Source organism: Macaca nemestrina, chromosome 15 (assembly GCF_043159975.1).
Source record: "Macaca nemestrina isolate mMacNem1 chromosome 15, mMacNem.hap1, whole genome shotgun sequence".
NCBI classification, from domain to species: Eukaryota; Metazoa; Chordata; class Mammalia; order Primates; family Cercopithecidae; genus Macaca; species Macaca nemestrina.
Window position 1 is genome coordinate 70,396,713 of NC_092139.1, and position 8,636 is coordinate 70,405,348.

Sequence of the window (8,636 nt, forward strand, 5' to 3'; positions counted from 1 at the left end):
GGCGAAAAGTAAAATATCCTGAAATAAATCCCACAAAGAAGCTTTCCAAGAAACTGCTCTCTGACGTGTGCAATCATTTCAGAAAGTTAAAGTTTACACTGTGTTGCACAGTTTGGAAACTCTGTCCTTGAGGAATCTGGGAAGGGATATTAAGTGGCGCACAGAGGCTTGTGTTGTGAAAGAAACGCCTTCTGATAAAAACTGGAGAGAAGCTTTCAGAGCTTCTGCCTTGTGAAGTGTGTATTCATATCATGGAGTTAAATCATTCTTTGGATTGAACAATTTGAAATCACTGTTTCTGTGGAACATGAAAAAGGACATTTGGGAATGCTCTTAAGAATATGCTGAAAAAATTTGCCACGCAGTGCTGGGCCTGTGAGGAGGCGCAGAGGAGGCGCGGCCACCACGGAACGCCTTGCTGGGCCTGCACCACGTAACCCGGCTGCTGGCGTGCTACTGGGAGCCCGCTGCGGGGCGGTGGCGGTGGGGGCATGAGCTTGTGAGATGCGGCCGCGGGTGACGTGGAAGCCAGCAGTGGCGACAGTGGCGGCGGTCATGTTCTCCTGGGTGTGGGGCGCCCAGTGCCTGAAGGCGGGAGCGTGGGCGCTGGGTAGCCGCCGACCATGCCGCCTGCGCAGGCGCTTGTTTTGGACTCACTCGCGGCACTGAGGCCCGCGGGCCGATCATTGGCACGCCCACCGTGGAGACGACCCCCAAGCCCTCGGCCCCTTTGGCTTTGGCCTCAGCCCCGGCCCAGTTGCCGCTGCGCACCCGGGACGTGGTGCAGCTGTGCGAGGAGCAGGAAAAGGAAGAAGGTAGATAATGACTATAATGCCCTTCCAGAAAGACTCAGCACCTTGCCTGATAAATTGTCTTATAATATAATGGTACCATTTGGCCCTTTTGCCTTCATGCTAGGAAAACTTGTCCATACTAATGAAGTAAATGTTTTACTGGGGGACAACTGGTTTGCAAAGTGCTCAGCAAAGCAGACTGTAAGTTTAGTTGAGCACCAGAAAGAACATATAAGAAAAACAATAGATGACTTTAAAAAAATGATGAAAAATTTTGAATCCAGAGTTGAATTCACAGAAGATTTGCAGAAAATGAGTGATGCTGCAGGTGATATCGTTGACATAAGAGAAGAAATTAAATGTGACTTTGAATTTAAAGCAAAACACCGAATTGCTCATAAACCGCATTCCAAACCAAAAACTTCAGATATTTTTGAAGTAGATGTTGTAAACGATGTGAAATCCAAGGATTTGCCTGCTGATAAAGAACTGTGGGCTCGACTTGAAGAACTAGAGAGACAAGAAGAATTGCTGGGTGAACTTGATAGTAAGCCTGATATTGTGATTGCAAATGGAGAAGATACGACATCTTCTGAAGAGGAAAAGGAAGATCATAACACAAATGTGAATGCAATGCATCAAGTAACAGACTCTCATACTCTGGACAGTTGTCATAAGGATGTTGCAAGTTCAGAACCATTCAGTGTTCAAATGAGTAGTCAGTTGAACTGTTCAGTGAATGGTTCCAGTTCTTACCACAGTGATGATGTTGACGATGATGATGATGTGGACGGTGACAACATTGACGACGATGATAGTGATAATGACCATGAGGCTTTAGGGATTGGAGATAATTATCTTCCAACAATATATTTTTCTCATACTGTTAAGCCTAAGAGGGTCCGAATAAATACTGGAAAGAATACCACTTTAAAATTCAGTGAAAAGAAAGAAGAAGACAAACGTAAATGAAAGAACAGCACTGGCAGTGGCAACCCTGCCCAGGAGCTGCCGACCGTCAGGACACCTGCTGACATTTACAGAGCCTTTGTTGATGTTGTGAATGGAGAATATGTCCCTCACAAATCCATGCTGAAGTCTCGAAGTAGAGAGAATAGTGTGTGTAGTGACACCAGTGAAAGCAGTGCTGCTGAATATGACGATAGGTGGGGAGTTTTGAGGAGTATCAGCTGCGAAGAAGCCACTTGCAGTGACACCAGTGAGAGAACTTTGGAAGAGGAAACACAAGAAAATCATCAAAAGAAACTTTTACCCTTATCAGTAACACCTGAGGCTTTTTCTGGAACTGTTATAGAAAAAGAATTTGTATCACCTTCCTTAACACTACACCCAGCCATTGCTCATCCTGCACTACCCATTATTCCAGAATGAAAGGAAGTTCTGTCAGAAGCATCAGAAGAAACTGGAAAGAGGGTTTCAAAGGTTAAAGCTGCCAGATTGCAACAGAAAAACTAGGCCCTGTCTAGGAAATGAGAATTTACATCCTAAAACCTAGTTGTTCATTTGTTTAGAATATCTATAGCAAAATAGGTTACATGTAGTTTGAAATAAGGTATCCTGAGTTACTTTGGCAACAAGTTCTTTTACCCTTGGTATTTGAAAAAATCAAAGAAACTGTCTGAATCTTTAATATTCGACTTGTTTTGTTAATTCTCTGAATACTGCCAACACTCTTTTCCAAGTTTGCCTTTATGATGCAGTGGCAGCATTTTGAATTACTTTTCAAAGAGTACTGTTCATATGCATTGTTTTTGTGTTTCAAACTAAATACAGGCAGTTTTGTGCCAGCTGTGATATTGTGCATACCATATGGACCATTTTAAAGAAAATTTTAAAATTTCAAATAGATTCAACAATTTTATTACTTGCTTTCACATTTTAAAGGCACTTTAAAAAAATCTACTTCTCTTGCAGGTTTTTCAGGTAGTTGGCTATTCAAGAAACCTCAACACCTTGAATGTCACACTGTAAACTTTAAGGAACAAAGCAACATGAATTAATTGTATTCTATGGGAAAATTACTTTGGAAAGATATTTTGTAAAACTTTTTTCTTCCCGTAAAAACTTTATGAAACTTGGTCCCCTCCACCCAAAAAAGAATACGTTGAAAAAGAAATACACTCCAATAAACAGCAGAAGGAAACTTTCTGTGAAACTGCTCTAGGTCACATGAAGTCCATTCTCCCAGTTAAGCTTCTGTTTTCATTGAGCAGTATTCTAACACTGTTTTAGGTTAGACAGCTAAGGGATACTTGGGAGTGCTTTGAGGTTTATGGTGAAAAAGGTAATATCTTCCGATAGAAACTGGAGAGAAGATTTTCGAGTAGATGCTTTGTGACGTGTGCATTCCACTCAAAGAGTTTTATTTTTCTTCTCAGAGAGGATTGGGGAAGCCCGTTTGGAGAAATAGCTACCAGGGGACATTCGGGAGTACATGTACAGCTATGTTGAAAAAGGAAATATCCTCAGAGAAAAACTGGAAAGAAGCTTTCTCTGACACTGTTTTGGGATAGATATGTGTATTCATCTCACATAGATAAAACTTTTTTCCATTATGCAGTTTTGAAACTGCATCATTGATGGATTCACGAAGGGACATTCGGGCGCACATTCACCCCTGAGGGGAAATAGGAGATATCTTCAGATAAAAACTGCAGAGAAGCTTTCTGAGAAATGGCTTTTTGATGTGTGCATTCCACTCAGGGAGTTATACCTCTTTTCTCATGAGGCAGTGTTTGAACACTGTTCCTCTAAAACTGAAAAAGTGAGATTTTGCAGCACATTGAAGACTATGGTGAAAAGTGAAATATCCTGAAACAAAATCCAGAAAGAAGCGTTGCAAGAATCTACTCTCTGATGCATGCATTCATTTCAGAGTTAAAGCTTACACTACGTTGCTCAGTTTGGAAACTCTGTCTTTGAGGAATCTGTGAAGGGATATTAAGTGGCACCTGGAGGCTTGTGGTGAGAAAGGAAACGTCTTCCGATGAAAACTGGACACATGCTTTCGGAGCAAGAGCTTTGTGATGCATGTATTCACCTCAGAGATTTAAATCATTCTTTGGATTTTGTAGTTTGAAATCACTGTCTCTGTGGAAACAGAGAAAGGACATTTGAGAATGCTCTTAAGTTTATACTGAAAAATAAATACCCTCCAATAAAAACCAGAAGGAAACTTTCTGTGAAACTGCTCTAGGTCACGTGGATTCCACTCACACAGTTGACCTTCTGTTTTCAAAGAGCAGTATTCTAACACTATTTTACGTTAGTCAGCTAGGGAATATTTGGGAGCACTTTGAGGCTTACAGTGAAAGCGTAAATATCTTCAGATATATACTGGAAAGAAGAATACCAAGTAGCTGCTTTGTGATGTGTGCATTCATTCACAGAGTTACACTTTTCTTCTCATAAAGGATTGGGGAATCCGGATTGGAGAAAAAGCTACCAGGGGATATTCAGGAGTATATGGACGGCCATTGTGAAAAAGGAAATATCCTCAGACAAAAACTGGAGAGAAGCTTTCTGTGAAACTGCTTTGTGATAGATATGTCTATTCATCTCACATAGATAAAACTTTTTTTCTATTATGCAGTTTTGAAACTGTGTCATTGACGGATTCACAAAGGGACATTTGGGAGCACATTCTGGAATGTGGGAAAATAGGAACTACCCTCAGAGAAAAACTGAAGAGAAGCTTTCTGAGAAACTGCTTTGTGATGTGCATATTCCACTCAGGGAGTTATACCTCTATTCTCATAAGGCAGTGTTTGAACACTGTTCCTGTAAAACTGAAAAAGTGATATATTCCAGCGCATTGAAGACTATGGTGAAAAGTGAAATATCCGGAAATAAAACCCAGAAAGAAGCGATCCAAGAAACTGTTCTCTGAAGTGTGCATTCATTTCAGAGAGTTAAAGCTTATACTATGTTGCCCTGTTTGGAAAGTCTGTCTTTGAGGAATCTGTAAAGGGATATTTAGTGGCACCCAGAGCCATGAGGTGACAAATGAAACATCTTCCGATGAAAACTGGAGAAGCTTTCGGGGTAACGGCTTTGTGGTGTTTGTATTCGTCTCATAGAGTTGAAACATTCTTTGGAATGAGCAGTTTGAAATCAGTGTTTCTGTGGAACCTGAGAAAGAATATTTGGGTATGCTCCTAAGAATGTGCTGAAAGAGAAATACCCTCCAATAAAAATCAGAAGGAAATTTCTGTGAAACTGCTCTAGGTCATGTGAATTTCATTTGCAGACTTAAACTTCTGTTTTCATTGAGCTGTATTCCAACACTGTTTTAGGTGAGTCAGCTAAGGGATACTCAGGAGCGCTTTGAGGCTTAAGGTGAAAACGGAAATATCTTCAGGCAGACATTGGAGAGAAGATTTCCAAAAAGCTGTTTTGTGATGTGTGCATTCCACTCACAGAGTTACACTTTTCTTCTCATAGAGGGTTGGGGAATCCCATTTGTAGAAAACGTACCAGGGGATATTCGGGATTATGGCGATGGTAAAAAGGAAGTATCCTCATACAAAAACTGGAAAAAAGCTTTCTCAGAAACTGCTTTGTGATAGATATGTCTATTCATCTCACATAGATAAAACTTTCTATTATGCAGTTTTGAAACAGCGTCATGGAAGGATTTGCAAATGGACATTGGGAGTCACATTCAGGCCTGTGGGGAAGTAGGAAATATCTTTAGATGAAAACTCGATAAAAGCATTATGAAGAACTGCTTTGTGATGTGTGCATTGCACTCAGGGAGATATGCCACTTTTCTCATAAGGCAGAGTTTGAACACTATTCCTGTAAACCTAAAATGTGATATTTTGCAGCGCATTGAAGACCAAGGGGAAAAGTGACATATCCTTTAAAAGAAACCCAGAAAGAAGCGTTCCAAGAAACCGCTCTCTGACGTGTGCCTTCATTTCAGAGAGTTAAAGCTTACACTACATTGCCCAGTTTGGAAACTCTGTATTTGAGGAATCTGTGAAGAGATATTAAGTGGTGACCATAGGCTTGTGGTGAGATAGGAAACGTCTTCCGATGAAAACTGGAGAGAAGCTTTTGGAGCAACTGCTTTGTGATGTGTGTATTCATCTCATAGAGTTAAATCATTCTTTGGATTGAGCAGTTTGAGAACACTGTTTCTGTGGAACCTGAGAAAGTACATTTGGGAACGCTCTTAAAATATGCTGAGAAAGAAAAACTCATCAATAAAAATGAGAAGGAACTTTCTGTGAAACTCCTCTAGGTCATGTGAAGTCCACTCGCTCAGTAAAGCTTCTCGTTTCATTGAGCAGTATTCTAACACTGTTTAGGTTAGTCAGCTAAGGGATACTCGGGAGCACTTTGAGGCTTATGGTGAAAACGGAAATATCTTCATATAGACACTGGAGAGAAGATTTCTGAGGAACTGCTTTGTGACGTGTGCATTCCACTCAGAGTTATACTTTTCTTCTCATAGAGTATTGGGGAATCCCGTTTGGAGAAAACTCTATCAGGAGACATTCGGGAGTATATGGACGTCTATGGTGATAAAGGAATTATCCTCAGACAAAAACTGGAAAGAAGCTTTCTGTGAAACTGCTTTGTGATAGATATGTCTATTCATCTCACATAGATAAAGCTTTCTTTCTATTATGCGGTTTTGAAACTGCGTCATGGACGAAGTTGCGAAGGTACAGTTGGGAGCACATTCAGACTTGCGGGGTAATAGGAGATATCTTCAGATAAAAACTGGAGAGATTTCTGAGTAACTACTTTATGAAGGGTGCATACCACTTAGGAAATTATACCTCTTTTCTCATAAGGCAGGGTTTGAACACTGTTCCTGTAAAACTGGAAAAGTGATATTTTATAGCGCATTGAAGTCTATGGCGAAAAGTGACATATCCTGAAATAAAACCCAGAAAGAAACGTTGCAGGAAACTTCTCTGAAGTGTGCATTCATTTCAGAGAGATAAAGCTTTCACAATGTTGCAGTTTGGAAACTCTGTCTTTGAGGAATCTGTGAAGGGATATTAAGTGACGTCTGGAGGCTTGTTGAGTGATGAAACGTCTTCTGATGAAAACTGGAAAGAAGCTTTCAGAGCAACTACTTTGTGAAGTGTATATTCATCTCATAGAGTTAAATCATTCTTTGGATTGAGCAGTTTGAAATCACTCTTTCTGTGGAAGCTGAGAAAGGACATTCGGGAATGCTCTTAGAAATATGCTGAAAAAGTAATACCCTCTGATAAAAAACGGAAGGAAACTTTCTCTGAAACTGCTCTAGGTCACTTGAATTCCACTCACACAGTTAAGCTTCCGTTTTTATTGAGCAGTATTCTAACGCTCTTTTAAGTTCATCAGCTAAGGGATACTTGGGAATGCTGTGAGGCTTATGGTGAAAACGGAAATATCTTCAGATAGATACTGGAGAGAAGATTTCCGAGGAGCTGCTTTGTGACATGTGCATTCCACTCACAGAGTTATACCTTTCTTCTCATAGCGGATTGGGGAATCCTGTTTCAAGAAAACGCTACCAGGGGACCTTCGGGAGTATATGCATGGCTATGGTGAAAAAGGAAATATCCTCAGACAAAAACTGTGAAGAAGCTTTCTGTGAAACTGCCTTGTGATAGATATGTCTATTCCTCTCAAATAGATAAAATTTTGGATCTACTACGTGGTTTTGAAACAGTTTCATGGACGGATTCATGAAGGGACATTCGGGAGAACATTCAGACCTGGGGGAATTCGGAAATATCTCCAGATAAAAACTGGAGAGAAGCTTTCTGTGAAACTGCACTGCGATGTGTGCATTCCATTCAGGGAGTTATACCTCTTTTCTCATAAGGCAGTGTTTGAACACTGTCCCTGTAAAACTGAAAAAGTGATATTTTGGAGCACATTGAAGCCTATGGCGAAATGTGAATTATCCTGAAATAAAACAAAGAAAGAAGCATTCCAAGAAACTGCTCTCTGAAGTGTGCATTAACTTCAGAGAGTTAAAGCTTTCACTACGTTGCTCAGTTTGGAAACTCTGTCTTTGAAGAATCTGTGAGGTGATATTTAGTGGTGCCCAGAGGCTTGTGGTGAGATAGGAAACGTCTTCTGATGAAAACTGGAGAGACGCTTTCGGATCAACTGCTTTGTGATGTGTGTATTCATCTAATAGAGTTAAGTCATTCTTTGGAGTTAGAAGTTTGCAATCACTGTATTTGTGGAACCTGAGAAAGGACCTTAGGGAATGCTCTTAAGAATATGCTGCAAAAGTAATACCCTCTGATAAAAACGAGAAGGAAACTTTCTATGAAACTGCGGTAAATCACGTGAATTCCGTTTGCACAGTTAAGCTTCTGTTTTCATTAAGCAATATTCTAACACTGTTTTAGGTGAGTCAGTTAAAGGATACTCAGTAGTGCTTTGAGGCTCATGGTGAAAACGGAAATATCTTCAGATACATACTGGAGAGAAGATTTCTGAGGAGTTTCTTTGTGACATGTGCATTCTACTCACAGCATTATGCTTTTCTTCTCAAAGGGGATAGCGAGATCCTGTTAAAAGAAAAGTTACCAGGGGACTCTCAGGAGTATATGGACGGCTATGTCGAAAAAGGAAGTATCCACGGACAAAAACTGGAAAAAAGCTTTCTCTGAAACTGCTGTGTTATATGTCTATTCATCTCACATATATAAAACTTTCTTTCAATTATGCAGTTTTGAAACTGCATCATGGATGGATTCATGAAGGGACATTCGAGAGCACATTCAGACCTTTTCAAAAATAGGAAATATCTCCACATAAAAACTGGAGAGAAATGTTCTGAGAAACTGCTTTGTG

At 40.3% G+C, this 8,636-nt stretch overlaps 1 pseudogene; it reads left to right on the forward strand.

The window, feature by feature from the left end:
• The first annotated feature begins 794 nt into the window (after positions 1 to 794).
• On the forward strand, positions 795 to 2,388 carry LOC105466279 (unconventional prefoldin RPB5 interactor 1 pseudogene; annotated as a pseudogene).
• Positions 2,389 to 8,636: the final 6,248 nt, after the last annotated feature.